Consider the following 24,630-nt stretch of genomic DNA (forward strand, 5'->3'; position numbering starts at 1 on the left):
TAGAGATTGCATTGAATCTGTAAATTGATTTGAGTAGTATTATCATCTTAACAACATTAATTCTTTCAATCCCATGAGCATGGAATACCTTTTTTTTGTATCCTCTTCAATTTCTTTCATCAGTGTTTTATATTTTCCTTTATATAAATTTTTCACTTCTTTGTTTAAATTGATTCCTTGGTACTTTATATTCTTTGTAGCTACTGTAAATGGAATTGCTTTCTTGATTTTTTTCAGATTGTTCGCTGTTGGCATAGATAAATGATACCAATTTTTGTATGTTGGCTTTGTATCCTGCAAATTTACTGAATTTGTTTATCAGTTCCAATCGCTTTTGGTGAAGTCTTCAGTTTTTTCTAAGTATAAGACAATGTTGCCTGCGAACAAGACTAATTTAACTTCTTCATTTCCAATTCAGATTTTCTTTCTTTCTCTTGCTAGTACTTCCAGAATTATGTTGAATAAAAGTAATGAAAGCAGGCATCTTTATCTTGTTTCAGATCTTAGCAAAAATGCTGTCAATTTTGTCCTGTTCAGTACAATGTTAGCTGTGGTTTTGTCATATATGGCCTTTATTATTTTGAGATATGTTCCTTCAATATCCAGTTTGTTGAAGGTTTTTGTCATAAAAGAATGTTGAGTTTTAGGGGGTGTTTTGGGAATCTGTTGAAATAATACTATGGTTTTTGTTCTTGGTTCTGTTAATGTGATGTATCATATTTATTAATTAATTTGTGAATGTCGAACTATCCTTGCATCCCTGGAATGAATCACATTTGATCACGGTGAATGATCTTTTTAACGTGGTGTTAAATTTGGTTTGCTGGTATTTTGTCGAGGATTTTTGCATCTATGTTCATCAGTGATATTGGCCTGTGGTTTGCTGTTTTGTTGTTGTTTCCTCATTTAATTTTGGTATCGGGGAAATGCTGCCCTTATAAAATGAGTTTGGAAGTGTTTCCTCCTCTTCTTTTTTTTTTTTTTTTTTTTTTAAGACTTCAAATAGAATTGGTATCAATGCTTTAAATGTTTGGTAAAATTCAAAAGTGAAGCCATCAGGTCCTGGGCTTTTTGCTGATGGGAGATTTTTTTTATTATGGCTTAGATCTCATTGCTCATTACTGGTTTGTTGAGATTTTCTATTTCATCATGGTTCAATCGGCTGTACGTGTCTAGGAATTTATCTATTTTTTCCAGGACTTTCAATTTGTCAGCATATAGTTGTTTGTAATAATCTCTAATTTTATTTCTGTGGTCTCAATTGCTATGTCTCATTCCTCATTTCCGATTTTATTTATTTGAGTCTTCTGTCTTTTATTCTTAGTCTAACAAAGACTTTGTTAATTTTATCTTTTCAAACACCAACTTTTAACTTCATTGATGTTCTGTAGTGTTTCCTGGCCTAAATTTCATTTGTTTCTACTCTCATCTTTATTATCTCTTTTCTTCCACTAATTTTGGGTTTGCTTTATTCTTGCTTTTTTAGTTCCTTGAGGTGAACTGTTAGCTTGTTTATTTGAAGTCTTTCTACTTTTTTGATATGTTCCTATTGCTATAAATTTCCCTTGTAGTAGTGCTTTTGCTGTATCTTACAGATTTTGGTACGTTATATTTCCATTTTCATTTGTTTAAGTTCCTTTTTAATTTCTTCAATGATTCATTGGTTATTTAGAAGACTGTTGTTTAGTTTTCATGTGTTTTATATTTTCTGAGGTTCCTCTAGTTATTGATTTCTAGTTTTATTATATTGCGGTCAGAAAAGCTACTTGATATGATTTCTTCTGTTTTGAATTTGTTGAGATTTGTTTTGCGGCCTAAGATATGGTCTATTCTGAAAATGTTGCATGTGTTGAGGAAAACAATGTGTATTCTGCAGCAGTTGGGTGACAAGTTCTCTAAGTATCAGTTAGGCCTATTTATAGTTTAATTCCAATGTTTCATTGTTGATTTTCTCTCTAGATGATCTTTCCATTACTGAGAGTAGGGTGTTGAAGTCCCTTACTATTATTGTATTGCAGTCTATCTTCCCCTTTAGATCTATTAACGTTTCCTCTACACACTTTGGAGTTCTGGTGTTGAGTACATATATACTTATAATAGTTATATCCTCTTGCTAAATTCACCACTTTGTCATTACATAGTGACCTCCTTTGTCCCTTCATTACATGTCTGATTTGCAGTCTATTTTATCTGATGTAAATATAGCTACTCCTGCCCTTTTTTTGGTTTCTACTTCTATGGAATATCTCTTTTAACCCTGTCACTTTCAGTCTATGTGTCTTTACAGGTGAAGTGGGTTTCTTGAAGATAGCATATAGTTGGGTCTTATTTTTTATTTATTCAACCACTCTATGCCTTTTTACTGGAGAATTGAGTCTGTTTCCATTCAGTGTTATTATTGATAGGGAAAGACTTACTGTTGCCTTTTTGTTGCTTGTTTTCTGGTTGTTTTGTGACTCTTATCTTCCTTTCTTGTTGTCTTTTTTGTGCTTAAGTGATTTACTCTAGTAGAATGCTTTAACTTGTTGCTTTTTATTTTTACTAAATTTATTATAGGTTTTTGCATCACGCTTATCATAAAGCTCACAAAAATATCCTATAGATACGACAAGTTATTTTAAAGAGACAACAACTTCTCTTAGACCATAAATAAAAGAATAGAAACAAAGAAAAATTTAAAAAGGCCCCTCTACACTTTAACTCCCTCTCTCAACATTTTGACTTTATGCTGCCTCAATTTGTATATTTTATACTGCCTATTTCTTAACACATTGTTCTAGCTATTTTTTGACAGACTTGCCTTTGGGGCTTCATAATATAGTTATGAGTGGATTGCATGCTACAATTAGAGTATTAGAGTATTCTGAGTTTTTCCATGTACTTAATTTTATCAGTGGGTTTTACACTTTCAAATGTTTTCTTGTTGCACATTAGTGGGGTTTTTTCATATTGAGGAACTCCTTTTAACATTTCTTGTAAGGTGAGTCTGATGGTAGTAAATTCTCTGAGCTACTGTTTGTCTAGGAAAGACTTTCTCCTTCATATTTGAAGGATATCTTTGCTATACACAATATTCCTGGATGACAGGTTTTTCTTTTCACATTTTAAAAATGTCATCCCACTCCCTCCTGGCCTGTATAATTTTCATTGAGAAGTCTATCACCAGACGAACTGGAGCTTCTTTATATGTGATTCTTTTTTCTTGTTGCTTTTAGGATCTTTTCTTTGTCCCTAAGCTTTAAGAACTGGGTTACTATATGCCTTGGGGTAGTCTTATTTATGTTGAATCTGCTTGGTGTTCTCTGACCTTCCTGTACCTAGATATTTCTCTTTCTCAAGTTTTGGAAATTTTTTGTTCTTATATTTTTGAATAAGCTTTGTAATTCTTTCTTTTACTCATCCCCTCTCAAACACCAACAATTCTTAGATTTGGTCTTTTGAGGTAATTTTATATATCTTTTAGGCAATTCTCATTCTTTTTCATTCTTTTTTCTTTTTTCCTCTAATGTCTATTTCAAGTAATCTGTCTTTGAACTCACTAATTCTTTCCTCTGTTTGATCCATTCTACTATTGAGTGTATTGAAAGCCTCTAATGAATTTTTCAATTTAGTAAAATGTATTTATCAGTTCTAAGATTTCTGTTTTTATTATTTCAACCTCTTCATTAAACTTCTCTAATAAAATGTTTAATTGATTTTCTGTATTATCTTGGAAATTACTGAGTTTCCTTAAAACTACTATTTTGAATCCTTGATCAGAGAGTTCACATATTGCTATCTCATTAGGGTCACTCACTGGTTCCTTGCTTTGTCCCTTTGGGGAGGTCATGGTTCCCTGTGTGCTGTTGTTTCTTCTGAATGTATGTCTATATCTTTGCATTGAATGATTGGCTATTTATTCCAATTTTCTCTATCTGGACCATTTTGGGTTTAATTAGATGTGTTTGCTTAGGGATTCTTTGTAATTTACCTGTTGATTTTCTCTTTTGTTGGTTTTCCCTCCGTTAGATTGTTGCCTAGTTTTCAGCACTAGATGCCACCTTAAGCTCAAGTTTGCCTTGGTTCTAGTAAACAGAGTGCTGCCTGCTCTGAATGGGGAGGTCTCAAAGAGGATATCCTGGTAATGTGGAAAGGCTGGCTAGAGTTTTGTGCCTAGGGGACATGTGGGTTCCCATGGTTCCCATGCTGGGAGAGGTTTGTCCCACAGGTCCCCTGGCATCTGATTTGGCATCTCTGTTGGCCACTTTACAGGGCTGGGGATAGCAATACCATCCCTTGCTTTTTTCTCTGACTGTCCTCAGGAATATTTCTACCTTCAGTCACTCCTGATGCTTCCCATGGTTTGAAGCAGGGATAGATCTCCTGCCAGGGAACCCAGGTTGGTGGAGAAGCTGTTGTCCACCTTGATCTCACTTTTTCCAGTGTAGGAACAGTGTATAATTGGAAAACGTTTCATGTGCTTTGTGCCAGGCATAGTAGGGGAGGGGTATTTTGTCTACGAACATCCAATTTTCTTACTGTCTGCTCAGAATTTCTTCACTTCTCTGTGGCCCTGGGGACAGTTCTCTCTTCATATTTCAGTTCTGAGATGTTGCTAGTGATAATCTCAGTGCCATATATTTGTTTTAGGTTTTCTGTGGTGGGGACTACAGCTAATATGCTTCTATGCTACCATTTTAAAACAGGAAGTCTACACTGTTTTGACCACAAATTTAGAGTAGGTCTTGAAGTCAGGTAGTGACAGTCCCTCAACTTTGTTCTTCTATTTTAGTATTGAGTTGGCTATTCTGGGCCTTTTGCTCTCCATATAAGAATTAGTTTGTCATCAGAATTAGTTTGTCAATATCTGTAAAATATCTTACTGGGATTTTGATTGAGATCGTCTTGAACCTATATATCAAGTTGGGAAGAACTGACATCTTGATACTATTGAGTCTTCCTACCCTTGAACATGTAATATCTCCTCTGTTAATTTAGTTCTTCTTTTTTTTTTTTTTATCAGAGTTTTGTAATTTTCCTCATTTAGATCATGTACACATTTTGTTAAATATATATGTGTTTCCTTTTCTGGGGTGGTAATGTAAATGGTATTGTGTTTTAAATTTCGAATTCCATTTGTTTTTTGCTGGTATATAGGAAGGTGATTGACTTTTATATATTAGCCTTGTATCCTATGACTTTCTTATAATCACTTATTAGTTCCAGGAGTGTTTTTGTGAATTATTTTGGATTTTTTTCCACAGATAATTATGTTATCTGTGAACAAAGACAGTTAGATTTATCCTTCCCAATTCGTATGCCTTTTATTTCCTTTTACTGTCTTATTGCATTAGCTAGAACTTATATTTGAAAATGAATCATGATGCGGGACATTCTTGCCCTGTTCCTGATTTTCTTTGGAAAGCATTTCGTTTCTTACCAAAACAAATAAATAAGGTTCTAAAAAAATTCCTTTGCCCAGAAACCTCCATGGCTACCTCCCTGGCAACAGAGGGTAATTTTTGATGGGCAGCTCTATTAATTATTTCTATGTGTTGTGAGTTGAATTGTGTCTTCCAAAAATATATTTTCTAGTTATAACCTCTAGAAGCTTGGGATCTGATATTATTTGGAAATAGGGTTATTGCAAATGCAGCTAGTTAAGATGAGGTCACACCACAGTAGGGTGGGCCCGTAATCCAATATTACTGCTGTCCTTACAAGAAATGAGGATAAGCACAGAGACAGACACAGGAAAAAAGGTCATATGAAGATGGAGGCATAGATTAGAGTGATGCAACTGTAAGCCAAGGAACACCAAAGATGGCCAGCAGCCACCAGAAGTTGCAAAGAGGTGAGGAAGGAGTCTACCCAAGTGCCTTCGGAGAGACTGTGGCCCTACCAACACCTTGATTCCGACTTCTAGCCTCCAGAACAATGAGAGAATAAATTGCTATTGTTTCAAGTTACCCGGTTTGTAGCACCTTAAGTTGTGGCAGCCCTAAGAAACTAATATACTAGGTATACAAATCCAAAGAATATTTGAAAATTTGCTTGTAAGTTGCATAAAAGTTAGCTCCTGCCGCTGCAACGTCCCTTCTCTCATAAGCACAAACGTAGCAGCAATTCTTTCTATTCTCCAAAGGGTTGCCTGTACCTCAACAACATCACCTTATGTTCTCTTTTTTAGTCAACACAAGCCTAGATCCTTGGCTTTTCCATATCACCAAGTTTCCTGAGTCCCTGAATCATTTTCATTGCTTTCACTTTACTTTCCCCGTTGCTACAATATCCTTTTTATACCAAAAAGATAAGAATTGAAAATGATATTCTAAATGAGACTCTGCTAGTTCTTTTATATAATGGTAGAATAATTCTCTTTGACTCAAATTCAATACACTCTATTCACACCTCTCAAAGCTGTTGGTACATTTTTGTATAGCTTTATCATTGTGGATTCAAGTGCTAGCTATTGTCACACAGGATCTACAGACTGCTGGAGGTTTAGAGGTTACAACCCATTTGCTTTCTGCCTCTCACTTCATCATGTCACTGTTGTCTGAAATTGCACACTAATAACATGTATTTAATATGTACTTCATTCAATATTACAAATTTCCATATTAATGAGGTCCAGTATATGAAGTAGAAACTCTCCCACTCCCAGGTTAAGGCAGGAACAAAAACTGACATTTATTGAACACCAACTATGCCAGACACATTACATACACGATCACCATAACTCTATGAGGTAGGTATTACTGTTATTACTATTAATGTTTTTATTATTTCCATTTCATAGACATAGACTCAAAAAAGGAAAATAACTTCACCCAAAGCCACTATCACAGGTATCAGACCAAGAACTGGAATCCAGGTCAGTCTGACACCAACGTACACTCTTCCTCTGGACCATAATGCCAGCAAGCAGAGGACAGGTGGCATTTTTCTCTCCGGCCGGAAAGAAACTGAGACTTCAAAGAACATGAATAATAAGCCAAAGAGGTGGTGCATTCTGGGAGAAAGAGCACCACATTAAGAATAAGAAACCCTGAGCTCTAGAATCATGTCCTCTCTTAAGCTTCCATAAGCCATACACACCTAGAGATCATAAACTGAGTTTTATTTACTCATGGCAGTGGGATCTTGAGCAAGTCACTAAAACTTTCTGGGTTTCAGACTTGTCATCTGTAAAATAAGATACTTGGAGGAGGTGATCTCTTAGCTCCCTATGAGCTTTCATCTTGATTAGTTCCAAACCAAGAACTGGAGAATGTTCTTCCCTTTGTGCCTTTAGTTTTATGCACAATATGTGCTCCAAGTTCATCATACTCAGCACAGAACACTTTCAACTTCATATTAATTTCTTTTCATTTTTCTTAGATTTCTTGGTTTTCCCCAGAGTGAAGGGCATACAGCAATACAAGAAGCAACAAAGCTCACTTCTGCCTCTCACTCAAATTCTCATGAGGATGGGGCCAAGCCACACTTGTACTGCTGCGTCAGCGACAGGAGGGCACTGGGGAGAGACCATTGGTCCAGTTCCTGCAGCTCAGCCAGTCACCTCTGACCAAGCATAGCAGTTACCATGGCAACCATTGCACTGTGCTCCGTGGAGGCCACGGGTTGCAACTGCAGATGCCACCACCAGCAGACACACACTCTTCTCCACTCCCAGCCCACTCTGACTCAGCGGCACCGTCCACACACCCAAGGAACAGGCTACCAAAAGCAATCAGTTAGAGTGAGATCAAAAGTAGACCCCACTGGGGAGCTTCTATCCCCATATCTCTATCATATCCATGATGAGCACTGCACACACAGCAGAGACTTCTTTCAGATGATGGAAGAGAACCCACTGATGCTTCTCAGCCCACCCTATGGCAAACATATCGCCCAAAAGAGAAAATTATTAAAATATTAGTATTTCCTCATTGAGCTGTGAATTAAAAAGTATCCCTTTTGCAGTTTGAGGATGTGGGTCTAAGCTTTGAAGATTCTGCCTGCGTCTTTATGGTGTATACAAATTACCTGGAGATCTTGTTAAAATGCAGATTCTGGTTCAGAAATCTGAGGTAGGGCCTGAGAGTCTGATTTCTTACATCAGGGGATGCTGATGCCCTGGTCCACGCTACTGAAGGCTTTGAGTAGCAAAGCCTTAGATCACACTAGCTCCTACTGCACATAAAACTGACCTTGCCCAATCTCTGCCATTTATCATTTCAAAAAGGAATCAGAGTAAATATTAGCTGGTTCAAAGCACACATTTCCACAGGGCAGAGACTGCATCTGCTTGGAAAAAACATAATAGCTACAATTTATTGAGGGCTTGCTCTTTGTCAGCACGTGTGTGCACATGCGTACATGCCTCATGCAAGAGCCTTTGAAACACAGCTGCTACTTAATCAAAATTTAAAGATGAGGGAACTGAGGCTCAGATCTATGCCATGACTTACCCAAAGTCACACTCTCAGTGAGTGCTCAAGCCAGGATTCAAACCTGCCTTTCTCCAAACCCATGTGCCTTTCTCTCCCCACGAGCTTCTCTGTATATCGACATAGCACACAGCAGCAGACACAAGGGGTCTCACCGCACACTGCCTCCCAAGATCAGTGGTCTCGTCGTGAGTTTCTGTGTCCCCCATTGCCACAGATTCAGGGAAGGACACTGAAAAAAAAAACAATAGGAAAATCCCCATATTCACCTTTGGTCAGCCCCACAGCTATTACCTCAACAATTAGGGTTTTCATTAATTGGAGAAGCATTTATTGTTTCCCATGCACAAATCATGTGGGGATTAGAAGCAGCAAAGGACATAGGCTCTGCCTTCCTCATTCTAGCTCCTGTCGCTGATTTTTGATCTCTTCTTATCTCAGTCTCAAGGAGGCTCACAATTTCTTCCCTGTGGAGGCCAGACTCTGCCATCACCAGGCTGCTGTTACCTCTTGTTGCAGGCTGAGAAGGCTGGCTACTGGGGCTGAACTTCAAAGGTATCCCCAGTGGAAACAGGCGCCCTGGGGCTAAAGTGATGGAATAATGAGGGTTTGTGGCAGACCAATCTGACCTGGGAGAGAAAGTCCAGGCTCTGGAGTCAGACATGTGGCTCAAATGTTAATTCCAGTACTTACTAGAAGTGTGGCCATAGAAAAATTATTTAACCTCTCTCAGCATGAGAGGTTTTTTGTTCTATTTTTTATCTTAATGTTGGGGTTACTAACACCCACTTCAAAGGTTTTATTGTACTACTCTGCCAGTTTTGTAATCCCAAGCACATGATGGGCACTCGGAGAGGACTAGTTTCCTTCCTTCTGCTAGTGCACCGGGCATGATGTGAAAGTGAGAAGTTCAGGGTGGATCAAGGAGTAATAAAAAAGACAGAGCTGAGGCAGAAGTGATATCTGGTGCTTCTTTTTTTTTTTTTTTTTTTTTTTTTTTTGAGACTCAGTGTCACTCTGTCACCCAGGCTGGAGTGCAGTGGCGCGATCTAGGCTCACTGCAAACTCCGCTCCCGGGTTCAAGTGATTCACCTGCCTCAGCTTCCTAAGTAGCTGGGACAACAGCCATGCACTACCACGCCCAGCTAATTTTTTTATTTTTAGTAGGGATGAGGTTTCACCTTGTTGGCCAGGCTGGTCTTGAAAACTCCTGACCTCAGGTGATCCATCCTCCACGGCCTCCCAAAGTGCTGGGATTACACACATGAGCCACTACGCCCTGCCCCAGCTGGTGCTTCTTATGAGAGCAAGCAGACTAGACTGGGAAGGATCAGAGGAAGGGATGGACAGACAAGTAGACAGCAATCACATGACCAAAACCACACTTGACAACCAGGAAGCAAAACAAAGAAGCAAGACTGAGCCAGCCAGATCCAACAATGGGATTCTTCCTGGAAGCGAGTTGTTCCAACAAGGTTATTGGAACTGTCTTTTCCCCCTTCCTTCCTCCCTCCCTTCCTGGCTCCCTCCCTCCTTTCCTTCTTTCCTTCTTTCCTTCCTTTTACCATTTACATACTCAGTCTCCTTGAAAAGTCCCAACCTGGTATGGTGTCTGTTATGGCCACTGTTATGTCTTAGTCTTACTGAAACAGCAACCTAAGCTCTTGACTAGTGTTCACCGTAGACTAGTGCCATTTCCTGCCGTCTGTAGTCCTGTTCAGCTGCAAGCACTGGGGTTCTTCAGTCTTCATGAAAGTTCAGTCTGGCAGCCCCATGCCAGCTATTTCAAACTAATAAAGGGCCTTTCTACCCAGGTTTATTGTTCAAACACCAAGAAGTGACTGACAGCCAGGGTGATTCCTTGTCTCCCTCTCCCAACCAGTCCCAAATTTCTCTGCATCCTCATCGGTCTGCCCCTTGTATCCTAACACAGAGTTCCATATGACAACAACCGAGTGGGGCATCCCAACAAGTATCTGCCTATTAATTGGGACTATGGAAAATGCCAAGGCACGATCTGTTCTTGTTCTTGCGAAGCTTTATAATGCATTTTCACTTGGTTTTTGAACAATCTAGTATTCAAGACAAATCTACCACTCTTGCTCTATCACAGCCTTCTGATCCCACACCACTGTTTTCCAGTATTACTCAAGTGCAGGAAATCTCAGACTTTAATGTGTACACAAATTTCATGTAAGACTTTTTAATATGAACATTTTGACTCCATAGACCTAGTGTACACCCAAGATTCTCCACGTCTAACAGGCTCCCTGGAAATGTTCATCTAAAGGCTGTATTGTAAGTGTCAGGACTCGAAAGGGGTAAAAGTATGAATAAAATGGGACATATTCTATTCCTGAATCGCCTGTGTCCTCAACTAAAGGGAATTCCATCAGGTTCTGTATTATTGTCTTGTTGCAAGTCCATTTCCACACAAGAAACATCTCCTTCTGTCATCTTCTACCAATGTATCAGAGTGGTGCCAAATCCTGCCACACCCAAGCGGTGCTTTAATTTGGGTACCTGGGCGTTTCTGGAGAAAACTGGCTGGGGCAAGTTGTGACAAGGATCACCCTGGACTTTGGGTAGCCAGAGAACCTCTGGAGGTGGGAGAAAGTGAAGAGGTAAGAGTGGAAGAGAGGCCAAGGCCCACCATGAGAAACCTCCAGATTCACAACCTCCATCATTTCTCCCTCAGTCTGATGTCCTGCCAAGGAAATCATGCCTTCTGCTTTCCTCTCCTGATGCCCCCCACACCATCCCTCCCTCTTTCTCCCCGTGGATATCAGGTGCCCACTTAACTTTGTAAAACTCCCAACTACTTAACCTGCAGACTAGGGGAGTCAATTCAATTCTTCTTTAGGTGCTGGGATTTTTCTTTTCCTCTGTGACAGTGCCCCTCCTCCTGGAGTCCGCACGGAGAGCACATCTCTTCTTCGCTAGGTATTTCACACGCCTGGGCTGGCCTCCTGCCTGGACCCCCACATCATTCTACATCAGTGGAGTTGAACGTTGGCTGCACATCTGAATCCTCTACAGAGTTTTTAAAACTAATGATTCCTGGATCCGAACTCCAGAGGTTCTGATTTAATTGGCCATTGGTGTGCCCTGGGTGCTGGCATTTTTCAAAACTCCACAGGTGATTCTAATATGCAGCCAAAGAGTCACTCCTCTAGACCCAATAACTGCTACACTGCAAAGAAATTTATAGGACCAATGCTTCTCAACACTGACTACACATTAGAATCACCAGGGAAGCTTTAAAAATTACAAGCCCTGGGCTCCACCCCAGACCAAATAAATTGGAATCAGCAGAGGTACCGACCATGTGTCAGTAGCTTTCAAAGCCAGTGATTCAAAGAATCACTCGCAGGTGATTCTAACATGCAGCCAGGATTGAAAACCACCGCTACAGACCAGAGGTGTGGCCAGAAGCCATCACAGACGGAAGAATTACTGAGTGTCGCCCTGCAGGTGAAAGCAAAGGAATAAGGAAAATATTCTCCACTTACACGGCTGCAACAATGAGAGTGTTTTGTTTTGTTTCTTTTCAGGCTCTGATTCAACTTCGTCTATTTGCCTACCTTTTCCACTGTTAGTTGGTCACCTGGCTGCCAATATTTGTGCATAGGCGCTGGGAGTTTACAGTCAGTAAAGTATCCCACCTGCAGACTGAAACAGGGCTATTATCTGGCACGAAGTTGGCGTGATTGCTTCTGTATTGCAAAATGATTTTATCTGCTAGTCTTTCCCTCTATCAGTCTGAGAGAGAAAGAAGAACCCAGAAAACAAGCAACTTAACAAGCCTCGCTGCGGGAATTTGAGGTTTCCGAACATCCACTGCCTATTGTTAGACTTTCCCTAACATTTGAGATTATTACTAACAACGTTCCTCCAGATACATATTTTTTGATAGTATTTAGAATTGTATTTTTGAAATATCTTATACTACTTTATTACGTGTTTATCATATGAACCAAGAGGAGATGTTTAGTAATGTGTTCTATTTTTAAAGGGGAAACATTTGGCACCAAAATCCAATTGAGTAATGTTATCACTCAAGACTATACAACTGGGGTAAAGAAAAGCCAGTCATTCAAATGGTCTATAATTTTTCAATTTCCAAATTCACTGGTTATCTCTATTGTTCTCATATTTATTTTTGTGCACATTTCCTGGTGAAAACACAAGACAACTCAGCCTTCATTCATTAAAACACTAGGATTTAGTTTACAGATTTTGTAATCTCCCTTAATTTCCCTTTATCTGCACTATTTATATTGCCTGATGTTCACTTTACCATATAATCAGTCCTTTTCCATAGGTTAGGGGATACAGGAGGGAAAAGGGAGTTTCTGGAACTGTCAGTCCCTTTTCTATGGAGTGACCATTCTGATGAAGTCTCAGTGTTGGAAGAGTAGAAAATATTGATTAAGGCCAGGTGCGGTGGCTCATACCTGCAATCCCAGCACTTTTGGGAGGCCAAGGCAGGTGGATCACCTGAGCTCAGGAGTTTGAGACCACCCTGGGCAACATGGTGAAACCCCATCTCTACTAAAACATAAAAAATTAGCTGGGCGTGGTGGCGTGCGCCTGTAGTCCCAGCTACTTGGAAGGCTGAGGCACAAGAATTGCTTGAGCCCCAGAGGCAGGGGTTGCAGTGAACCTAGATCACATCATTGCACTCCAGCCTGGGCTACAGAGTGAGACCCTGTGTGAAAAAAACAAAAAAACCAAAAGAAAAGAAAAGAAACAAAAAAAGGAAATATTGATTAAGTTCGTTTGGAGGATTACCTTAGAATTTAATATGCTTAGTTCCAAGTTATGTTAGTATAATATTATAGACATTTGTTAGTGTCTCAAATCCATCCCTCTTTTTCACTAGCAGCCATTAATTTCCCATTGGGCAATATGCCCTTCCAGTTTTCTTCAGTCAGGTGCAGAATAGCTGAGTCTAAACGAAGAATGACACAAACAAGCCATACTTGCAGGAAGCAGTCTGCCATTGAGATATGGTGACTTCTCACAAATGGCTGTGAACAATAGTAAAAATGAATCAACATAGAAACTGTACAAAACTATTATAATAGCAAAGAAGGAGAAAATCAGAAAAATAGAAAATATAAGGGAAAAATTGCTCAAGACCAAAGTATTTTAAATTTTCAAAGTTTTTGATTTAATTTGTCTAAGTATGAAATTTCATAAAAATATTTTTTAATGTTTCAAAACTGACAGTAAATGCAAAGCTTCTAAGACATCTATTCTAAGAAACTCTTCCACCCAGTAGAACAGTTTTATCTGCTCCAGCGGTACACTAAATTCCTCTTGGTGTAACCTCAGAGGAAGAAGAAAGTCATCATACATAAATTTCAGAATACCATCGATGGAAATATCTGATTAAAAATGCTTCTTTCTTCCTGTAGAGGGATTGGTAACTTATATTTTCCATAATAGAAAGAAAATATTGTGAATTTTCATACTGATTGCTCTTCCTTTTTCTCAAAGAAGAAAGGGAGTTATAAGAGAATTGAAAACAAGTAGAGAATGTCATCTGTTAGTAATCTGTATACAATGCAGTTCAACACACAATTCCTTAAATTGTTCACGTCCATCTGATCTGCAATGCTGCAAATATGACCAGACCTCAAATGCAGCTAACTCCAAAGTGGGCATGAGGTTGGCATAAGAGGAACCAGACTAGGGTAACACTACTCCTAGATTAAGCAGTGACTAATCCCATTTACAAATCAAGGAGAAATAAGGGAATTGATCCCGAAATGCTGTTTTCATTAAAATCTTGCTTTTATGTATTATTATTAAACCCAATCCTTAGAAATATCTCTGCCTCATAGAACTTTATTTCTGCAAATAAGGTCTGGAAAATTCATGGGTATGAGAATGGTGAGCTTGAATAGATAGCTGAGACAGGAATCTCAGCATCCCTAATTACAGGTTCTATTATTTAGCCAGTGAATAAACCAATTCAAATCATTTCAACAAACATTTATTGAGATTATGCAATATGAAGAGATCTGATTTTACAAAGCTAAATATACTAATAATAGTGAATATTATTCTCTATTAAGAATAATAGACATATAATTTCTCTATTATTAATAGAGAATAGAACAATATTAGAGAACATAAAAATATTCTCTATTCATAAATTATTATAATATAAATAATATAATTTTTCTCTATTAATAATTCTCTAATATTATTCTCTGTTATAAATAGAGAATATAATATTAACAAATATAAAAGTATCATTATTCTTTATTAATAGAGAAATTATTATAACATTTTCTCTATTAATAATTTTCTATTATAACATTATTCTCTATTAATAATAACAGATATATAATTTCTCCTTCCCTTCCTCTCTCTCCCTCTCCTTTAAAAATGTTTTCTGGGTTCATTAGAGTATCTTTACCCTTTCTATATGGACTTATATCCCAATGACTCATTAGAGTCTCTTGAATCCAGAAAACATTTTTAAAGGAGAGGGAGAGAGAGGAAGGGAGCGATAAACATTTCAGTTTTTGCTAAATAATATAACTGTACTTAGCTTAATCAGCTCTGCTATAATGCAACATATGGATTCCTAAATATCACTGCACTACGCAAAATCACGCAACAAAAACCACAGGGCTTATAGAGACAATGAAGCTAGGGATATAACACTCAAAAACTTTGTCAGTGACATGTTTCACAAAGTTAAGAAATATGAATCTAAAACAAAACAGTAGCGCATATGTTAAATAGTTAAGAAATCATATATACTGCGGTAAACATGGCGTTTTACCTTGAGAAGATCTGAAGTTTGCTTGCTGAAGTGGGCATCACGGGGTTGCTGCTTGAGAGTTGCGATGTGACAGAAGAAAGGTTATTTGCATAGGAGGAAAGTCAGGACACCACTCACCACGTGCATGAGTGTGCATGGCTGTGGCCTCACACGTTTGGTGAACTTGGGGAGATGACAGATATTTAAAGTGTGTGCACTCTGTGTTGCCTACAAGGCTTGGTTGAGCTGGGTGCAGTTTTCTGGATTCACCTAGTGTTTCTCACTGACAAAACTGCACAGAAGCCAACACAAAATTCACATTGTGTTCAAATCGTTCCCTAACATATCAGTCGTGCTGGAACAAATTCAGTTTCCAAATAAGCATTATAGCAGAACTGACTTAAAGTATGTATATTCATATTCTAGTCTTTTGCAAAACAGTGTTCTTCCTCATCCACAAAGTATATTTGATTATTATTTTTGCCTAGGCAATTCAAAAATTATAATACTCCAAAAATTTGTATTTTAAAATAAGAACAGTAATCACACTGCTTGCTAAAATTCGTGATAGTCCCAACCCCAGCTGCAGGTTCAGCATCCCACCTGCCTTGCCAAGCTCTACAGCAATGTGACTGAAAGCTGACCTGTGGATCTAGGAGCTTGGGCCCTCAGCCTCCACCCAAGAGAGGTTTCTTTTTGTCTCTGGCAAAGAGTGCTGCTGATACCCAACTACCCTGTAGACCACTTCCGGCTTCAATAGCATCACATATCGGGGGTGGGTGCGGAACAAAGACAGCATCCTGCAAAATTCATCTTTGGTTCATCCTCTTGTCACTTTCCTTGCACAGCCTTAGGACGAAAATCATCCTTTGCCTTTATGTATCAGTTTAATATAGGCCATCTCATATCTGATATGTGGTGGGCATTTTGGCACAACACGCAGTTAAAGCAGTTCCTTTAATATTTATGTAAAAACCTAAGTTTCCTCTACTCCCTTAATTATTTACCCGAGTAAGTGCACATTAAGGCTCAGGATAATGGGCGGTATGTTTTTTTATATGAACTCATATCCCAGTGAAGCATTATGACTGTCTGGTTGTGGTGATTCCTCAGGGCACTGTGGATAAATCTATTCTCTATAGAAGCGAAGCTTTCCTGGGTTATACCACAAAGAAAAACAAATGGGAGTACCCAGAGCACCATGGGTATAGAATTTTCTGCACACATTTCTTTCCCAAAGGACACATGCCACCCAATGGATGGTACACAGAACAAACACCATGTTGACATTGAAACCAATGGCGTCTGCCTTGAGAAAACTCCACCAATTTCTCTTTAAATATTTTGACTTAATTTCGCTTGGGTGTACATAAATTATTCTATGAAGTTTAATTCCTACAAAAGAGAATATAATCCAACCTTCTGCTATAAATGCAGCTAGAATTGCATTCTGGTGCCAAGTAGCAGGGAGAGAAATCAAACAGTTGGCCCCTAGTGAATTAATCTATATGCCCCAGTTTCCTAACACTGAGCATGCCTCAGACAATAGGCTGGGTTTTAACTCTTTCTCATCAAGCCTTCATCATAAGCAGCCAGATTGCATATTCTTCTTCTCACTTCTCACCCCATTACTCACAAAGAATATCTTTTCCCATGAAACCTGAGCTAACACACTCGGCAACCAATGCTAGAGTTTGCAGTAAAAAATCAAGTCTCACTGTCAGAAGCACATTAGCATACAAAATATTTCTATAGGAAGAAAAAAATCTGTGGATTGCAGAAGCTGCACACTCCATTGTCTTAAATGTTGCTGTTCTCGGTCAGAACGTTCACCCACCTCTACTTTGAGATAATGCGTGTTCAGATTGTGGTAACCTTTTATAGCAATTGTAGGCCCTGCGTAGGAAGGAAATGTTAAAACTACATCCAATTAGATTCAACAGAAGTTGGGGGAGGTCTTTTAGACAGAAATAAAGACACAGAGGTCAAAATAATTACTGTACACTTTGCAAGGACTGTTCGTTTCTGTGAACCTCACTTAGCAAAGCATAAAGGCCAACACTAGCCCATACTATGATGTTATGAAGAAAACTAGGTAAAGGAATCCAAATGAAAGGAAGCAGGAGTCATTTCACAATATCCTGAATTTATCACATCCCGCCCAGCGGTCAGTTAGGCAGGCAAATGAACAGTTAAAAGGCTCCACTGAACCATAATCCCCAATCGTTATACTTAAATGGTTCCTCTCAATATAAAGGAGACTCTTCAATAACCATAGATCTAATTTCTGTTAATTTTATGTAAGTCTAACAGAGTCATTAACATTTGTGGAGCCCACTCCACACGCAGCCCCTCCCTCCCCTCCTCCCCTCATTTCTCCTATGAGCATATCTCTTGAAAATTTAATTATTACCAGTAGAATTCCTGCACTAACTAAAGGCTTTTGCAATCAAATCAATAGTTGATGAAAGAGTGGTCCGAAAAAGCCATGTTAAATGCATTATCTTCCTTCCATTTCCACATCATTCGTGTGGCTCCTTTCATGATGTTACAATTGGAGACCCTCAAAATAACATCACTTTCAGGGAGTTAAAATGTCTAAGTGTTATCCAGAGATCGCTATTATATATTTATAAGGACTCCCCTAACTATGCCTCTTCTGGATTTATTAAGTGCTCTAAGGATCTGTTTGGCTTATACCAACTACCACACACTGATCTGAGAAATCAAGGAGGAAATACTCAAGTGCATAACTGGACAGAAAGAAAGGGAAATGTGTGTGGGTCTCATGACTGCTACAAGGAGCAAGGCCAATTTTATGTGTTACTTAGAAATGGAAATAAGTCATCTCCCTGCCCTCACCCTACTCTTACACCCCCCAGTGTCTGCTCTAATGGAAGAGCCCAAATGCTGTGCTGTCTCTCTTTGTGCTTTTCCACCTATGAAGAGTCTTCAGCACAAAATAACATGCCTTTGGGGAGAAACAGATGCTTCGGTGTTGTGTCCTTTGCTGCTATCAGTGGAATGGACTTTGGTACTTTAATTAGGCAACTGTTGTTGCATCAGAGATGGTTCTGTGAAGCAAACATCTTATCTAGGCCATGTGCAGTGTACCTCATGGCATTTTGCAATACTCCCAGTATATGAGCATTTTTTTAAGCATTTGACACACACATATTTATAAATGGTTACCTGGTTCTCCAGCAGGGTGAGCAGGGAGAATTGCAGACTGTGCAACGCATGATTATACTGTGTACATTACTCGACTACTACAGACTAGGCTGGAGAGGTGCATTTAGATAAATTCTCTGGATAAACAACCAGAGTCCTCTCTTAAAGGGCTGACAGGCTGAATAAATAAGTGGGAATCCTAATATATAGGACCAGGTGTGCAAACACAGTTCAGATCCTCTCATCTAACCAATATGGGATGCAGCATCACATTATCTGGAAAATTCAGCCTGCCACTATTTTCCTGCTAAATTGTGCAGATAATTACTTCACTCTTCCATTTCACTTTGACTTAGAAATCTAGTCACAGGATAATAACAGGTCATATAGGGCAGAAGCTTATTTGCTTATTTAAAATGCTTGTCTCATACAGGACAGAAGCTTATTTGCTTATTTAAAATGCTTGTCTATGAACAACCAATTCCCATGTGCCTTATACTGCCCTCAGGACGTTTTATTCTAAAGGAAGTAATAACTCGGACTCTTCAAAAAAAATCAGTGGACACGATCAACGATCCTTTAAGAACAGGATTCAATGAGAAAGAATGCAATGCTGTGGGAACAGAGAAGCCAGAGCCCCCAGGAAGGCTTAATGGCACACAGAAGCTTGCCATGGCCTCTGGCAGGCCCCTGACTTTCATATCATCCACGGAGAATGAAATGGACATACAGAATGAAATGGATATACATCGCAGAGTAAATGCATGAGGCTGCTGCCAGCCAATGGTAACCAGAGCCACCAGACTCCCGTAACAGACCTGGTGACCCCAAGGGTGAAGGGAATCTGTATCTCATGACCCCTGGGAACCCACTCAAAGTCCTCCAGGTGAGACACTCTGCTTTCAAACAGGCGTATTTGAGATTTAATTAAGCAGAGAGAAGGATATGAGAAAACAGAAGAAACTGTGGTATGGACTAATGCGTCATTCTTTGAAAAGCAGCTATAGCTTTTGCTAAGATAAATGTAACCAAGAAGCAAAGCCTCAAAAAGTAGTGTGGTTCAATGATTAGGTGCCCAGGTTTTAGAATTAGAAAGTTCTGGGTTTTAGACTCTGCCCTGCTACCAAATAGATGCGTGCCCTTAGGCAAATTAACTTCTCCAAGAAAAGGAGGGGTTTCCTAGTCCCTACCTATTACTGTAATTATTCCCACAGACCTATGTTGTGATGAATTAATGAGATCATGTGAATAAAGCACTTTGCACAGAGCCTGGCACATGGAATATTCCACAAATGCCCGCAATGATTTTAGTAATATAAGTATTGCTAGTAATGTTTCTAAGTGTTGTCTGAAGCTAAAAGTCAGCAGCTTGGGAGAGAGGATACCATGACTTTTAAAAACTAGGGATATGCAAAGATTTTATGTATTTGTTGGTGCAGAAAAAAAGAAACAATTATTCCAGAGGCAGAAGTTCTGGTCAAATCAGAGAAACAAGGAATGTTTTTGACAGCTGTCTAGGACCAATTAGGACTTCTGTTTCAGATGACACATTCAAATGCTTATCTGTGCAGTAGCCCTATTTTCTATTCTACGCCACTCGCCGCTTCTGTACGTTCACTTTTGCAGATGCATGGATAAACAGATACAACATTTAGTACAACTGCCAAACGGGCTGCCCATCACTGTCGCGCCAGCTGCACGGTGTTCACTAAGGGAGCTTCCAAGTGCCATTTTATCAATGTGGAGAGAAGAATAACAGACCATAAATATTTGAGGTCTATCCAGCCGGAGTACAGGGGATTATCTATTATCCTGTGTGAGTTAAACCTAAGTAAAAGTTAGTTATGGAATTTGAGATAAAGTTGAGTTTCCCTGAAACCTAAGAGAACATAATTTGTAGCCTCGTCAGTTGTGACATATAAATACACATGATCTCCAAAGGAGAACATAAATGATAAATTATCAGTACCTACAGGGCACCATGTACTAAATAAGTGATCAATTTAGACTGGCAATATAGAGCACCTTCCTGTGAGCAGTATATATTCATAAAAAATTTCTCAGAAAGAGAAAAAGGTTTTGCAAGATGTCATTAGTTGTACATTTTGTCTTATTATTTAGAAATAGACATTTCGATGCCTACAGTCAAATGTCCACATAAAACACATTTATAAAGCAATTCATTTACCAGTTACTTCACATCTATTCATCACTCTCAACTTCCCCATCACCCAGTGAAAACTGCAAGAGCAACTTTAACTCCATTCTATAGATGAAGAAATTGAACCTAAAGAAATTAAGTAATTAACCGTAGACCCTGTGATTTGAAAACCTGAGAGCCAGCACTCAAAGATCCTAGCCCTAGACCTAGGATAAAGATCTTTCAACTATTGTCCACTCCTCATTACCCATTCACCTCATCATATATTGTCCTATTATGGAAGCATTGTTTCAGGGACAGGAGCCGTCAAGGCTGAGGATGAATGAGACAACTGTCTCCACATGGCAGCCAGAAATGTCAGTACAAGTCAAGAAAACACATAAGGCAGAAGCTTCAGGAGTGCACAGGCACAACAACAGCCTGTTGGATGGACTGGCTGTAACTATTGGTTTTGAAGAGGAGGGTGGAATATGAGCCCTGAGGAGCCAAAAATGACAGGCACAGGAGTCTGGGATTTATCCCAGAAGCAATTGAGAGCCATCAAAGGGTTTTCAGCTGAGGAATGATATAATTCAATATGTGCTCCAAAAAGATAACGTTGGCAAGGGTTGGAGCCTGGACTTCAGGCACTGGAAGCCTTGCAGAGGAGCTGGGGGCTGAAAGAGGAATGGAAAAGCTCCTTGGGAATGGTGTCTGTTACAACTCAAGCTTAGCTCTTTGACTTGGGTGGTTCTAGAACATGGACAACTAACTCCTACTAAACTGTGAATTCTTTGCAGGAGCTCGTGTTTTATTCATCTTCGTGTTCCTGTGAATTATATAGTGCAAAAGCTGCTTAGAAGGCTTCCCCTCCTAGACAGCCCGACAGCACCTCAACCTCAGCCAGAATGAAGCTGAATGCGTTACTGTGCACCCAAATACAGATTCTCTTCCTATTTCTCTCTCCTGGTAAATGTGGCACTGCCATTCCAAATCTGGCATGCATCCTAAGACCCTTTCTCTCCCTTATTCCCATCTCCCATTCGACTGGTTTCTATATAATACTCCCTCTCCTAATATCCCTCACACCTGGCTCCTGTTCACTTTCTGTGGGGTTTGACCAGAAAGAAGCTCCTAATCAAAGTCTTGTCTGCAAACCCACCCCATTTTAGTCTACCTTCAACACTCCTATCAGAGGCATCATTACAAAACAAAAACATGATTATGTCACTGACCTGCTTAAAACCCTTCTTTGGCCTACCATTGCCTAGAGTTCGCTTGAGTTCAAGCTCTGCATCATCCTAAACCTGCAAAGCCCCACCATGAACTGGCCTCTCATCTCCAGCCAATCACCTCCAAGCATGGAAGTTGTAGTCAAATGACCTGCCAAGCATGCTGCACTGAGTCTAGAAGACTTCCCCTTTGCCCGGCACTTTGGTCCCGCCCACACTCATTACCTTCCTGGAGATCTCCAAATCATCCCACCTCTACCATCCCCTCTCTGAGAAAGCTTCTCTCATACAGTCACCATCCTTTACCAGGGCCCCAGAGCAGAAATCATCTGTCCCTCTTTTTATGAAACTATTCTATCTTTTTTACCACCATAAGAGTTCCTGACCAGGTGCACTGGCTCACACCTGTAATCCCAGCACTTTGAGAGGCCAAGGCAGGCAGATCACCTGAGGTCAGAAGTTCAAGACCACCCTGGCCAACATGGCGAAACCCCATCTCTATTAAAGGTACAAAAATTAGCTGGGTGTGGTGGTGGGGACCTGTAATCCCAGCTACTCAGCAGGAGCATCGCGTGAACCCAGAAGGCAGAGGTTGCAGTGAGCCAAGGTCACGCCACTGCACTCCAGCCTGGGTGACAAGAGCGAGACTCCACCTCAAAAAAGAAAAGAAAAGAAAAAGAGTTCGTATCCCATTGTATCAAGGGAAATTATTTGTATACTACTTAAGGGCAGGGCTGTTGCCTAATTCAATTCTCTCTTCAGCACCCAAGACTTTATACGTAATAGGCACTCTTTAAACATTTACATAAATTATACATATTTTAAACACAAAATGATTGAATTTTAAAATGTGTTTCCAACTTAAGGGCAGGGCTGTTGCCTAATTCAATTCTCCTTTCAGCACTCAAGACTTTATACATAATAGGCACTCTTTAAACATTTACATAAATTAGAGTATACATATTTTAAACACAAAATGATTGAATTTTAAAATGCATGTCCAGCCTGGACAACAAAGTGAGACTCCAGCTCTACAAGAAAAAAATAAAAATTAACTAGCCAGGTGCAGTGGCACGTGTCTGTAGTTCCTCCTTGAGAGGCTGAGGCAGGAGGATCACCTGAGCCCAACCTGGGTGACAGAGTGAGATTCCATCTTAAAATACATATATACTTTTTAAATGTGTCAATGCTGGAAGATATTTGCTTCTCTATTCTCAACTGCATGAGTACAGTAACTCTACTTATAGAATCTGACAACTGGCATTTGAAAGATATATAAATACATATATACCAATATATAGGGGCATGTGTATGTGTCCTGGAAACATACAATCAATTTCATTATGGCATGGTTACACTTTACACAAAAAGTAGGTTGGCACTTGACAGGTGTATGTGGATATACGTGATTTAAAGAGCCCAAGATGAAGATATAAATCTCAACATTCCTTTAAATGAGATTAAAATAACTTTTCCTTACTTTAGTTTTATTTCTCTTTTCTATATCAAAACTTTAGCCTATAGAAATTTCTTGAAATCACAAGTTTAAAGATTTCTTTGGTCAATGATTGGTGAATGGGTTAAAGTACTGTTCAGCATTTGGTTAACCAACCTGGATGCCCAGCTTACCAACATTGATTCTATTTGTTGAAGCTGTTGGACAACTAATGGCTATTAAGTCTATCACAAAGACCTTCACAGTCTTTTATTTTTTTTCTCCTTAAAGCTTCAAACTAGGAAATTTTTGTGAGCTACTTTGAGATATTCTAAATAAAATACAATTACAATTGTATAGCTTGACTTGAATAATACAATGCCTGGCACAGCAGAGATACTTGACAAATATTTGTTATTGTTGAATACCTCCTCCTTGCTTGATTCAACAATCCCTGAGTGCAGTAAGCAAGTCTTATTAACAGCACAGCCCCCATAGAGTCAACCACTTTGCTCAATGTTTGTTTAAGAAGTGGGTGCTCATGGGCATTCGAACTTGGGCAAGACAGACACATTCTTCAAACGCTATTTGTGTTGGTTTCATTACCTTAAAAATTGAGTTCATTGGTCTCCACAGGTACCAGTCATTATTAAATTGAGCACCCTATTTGACTATTACAGGCACAAATCAAGTACACAGGCATGAATGCTAGTTTCCATCTGGCGCTACAGACCCAAACGTGAAATCTGAGGAATTGTCTAAGGAGAAGTCAGTCTCAAACTCAGGAAACAGAAACAGTGATCCATAAATGTTGTTTCTCCATCTGCAACAGTGATAAGTCACAAACAAGTAAAGTGAGGCATATTATCATTGTTAACTGTTTCAGATCACCATCTGCAAAAAGAACACAACAGAATGGAAATTGCTTTTATAAAGTATTCGATACGATTTAAACATCTCATGATATGCAGTGGGGCTCTCCAAGATGTGCCAGATGCTATTAAATACAGCTTGCTCTATGAGAAAATCATGCAAAATACATTTGCCAATTGAATTATATTGCAGGGCATAAAGGGCCGAGTACATAAACAAATCCCCATTACCTTGGTCTGTGGGCATTTTTCCTTGTAACTTTTGGAGATAGGACAAGAGAAATACGAATCACTATAATGCTTTTAGTTTTTAGCTAACAATATGCTTTCAAAGCATCCACTGTTATAGCGCAAAACACATCATAGCATGTACCCATTTCTCACTTAATAAGAACAAGATTTACTATTCACATTTCTATCATTTTGCTCAACACTGTAGCCTTGGGAATTGTTTACCGAAGGAGCCACCATGGAAAAGATGCATAGTTGCAAAAATAATTACAGGTACCCATTCATTTGTCTAAACTATTTTTTAAATAACAAATGCTGCATAAATGAAGGAAATTTTTCTCTATCTTTTTC

Source organism: Piliocolobus tephrosceles, chromosome 5 (assembly GCF_002776525.5).
Source record: "Piliocolobus tephrosceles isolate RC106 chromosome 5, ASM277652v3, whole genome shotgun sequence".
Classification (NCBI taxonomy): domain Eukaryota; kingdom Metazoa; phylum Chordata; class Mammalia; order Primates; family Cercopithecidae; genus Piliocolobus; species Piliocolobus tephrosceles.